Genomic DNA, 750 nt, shown 5'->3' with positions numbered 1-750 from the left:
GTTTAAGTTGTGCGTCCGGAGTCCGCACCTTGGAGGGGGGGTACTGTCACGTTCTGACCATCGTTCGTGTGTGTTTTCCTTGTTTTAGTGTTGGTCAGGACGTGAACTGGGTGGGCATTCTATGTTGGATGTCTTGTTTGTCTATTTCTATGTCTGGCCTGATATGGTTCTCAATCAGAGGCAGGTGTTAGTCATTGTCTCTGATTGGGAACCATATTTAGGTAGCCTGGGTTTCACTGTGTGTTTGTGGGTGATTGTTCCTGTCTGTGTTTTTTCACCAGATAGGCTGTTTTAGGTTTTCATTACGTTCATCACGTTCTTTATTTTGTAGTGTTTGCATTGATTCGTGTTTTACGTTTGTTCATTAAAACATGGATCGCAATCTACACGCTGCATTTTGGTCCGACTCTCCTTCTCATACAGAAAACCGTTACACATGTTCTCCTTCCCGCTCTCTCTCAAACACACTTCACTCTTCATTTTTTGTTTAAATAAAACACTAATACATTTATTTTACTTTTTTTAAACATTTTGATTGAAACAGTCAACACACACAAGGAGACACACAGAGGCACGCCGCTGGGAACTCAGAGAGCAGAACAGGACGAGCATCCCTCCGTTACACCGCGCAAAGAAATCTGTCTTCTGTTCTATTTCCGCTCGCGCTCCTCAGACCCGAAATATTTCTCTTCCTTTCTAACTCTCTCTTTGACTCACCCTACTCATAGAGAAACACCAATGACATCTTCC

Source organism: Oncorhynchus mykiss, chromosome 21 (genome assembly GCF_057628025.1).
Source record: "Oncorhynchus mykiss isolate SJ-2025 chromosome 21, ASM5762802v1, whole genome shotgun sequence".
NCBI classification, from domain to species: Eukaryota; Metazoa; Chordata; class Actinopteri; order Salmoniformes; family Salmonidae; genus Oncorhynchus; species Oncorhynchus mykiss.
The sequence above is the reverse complement of the archived record's forward strand: the minus strand, read 5'-3'. Positions refer to the sequence as shown.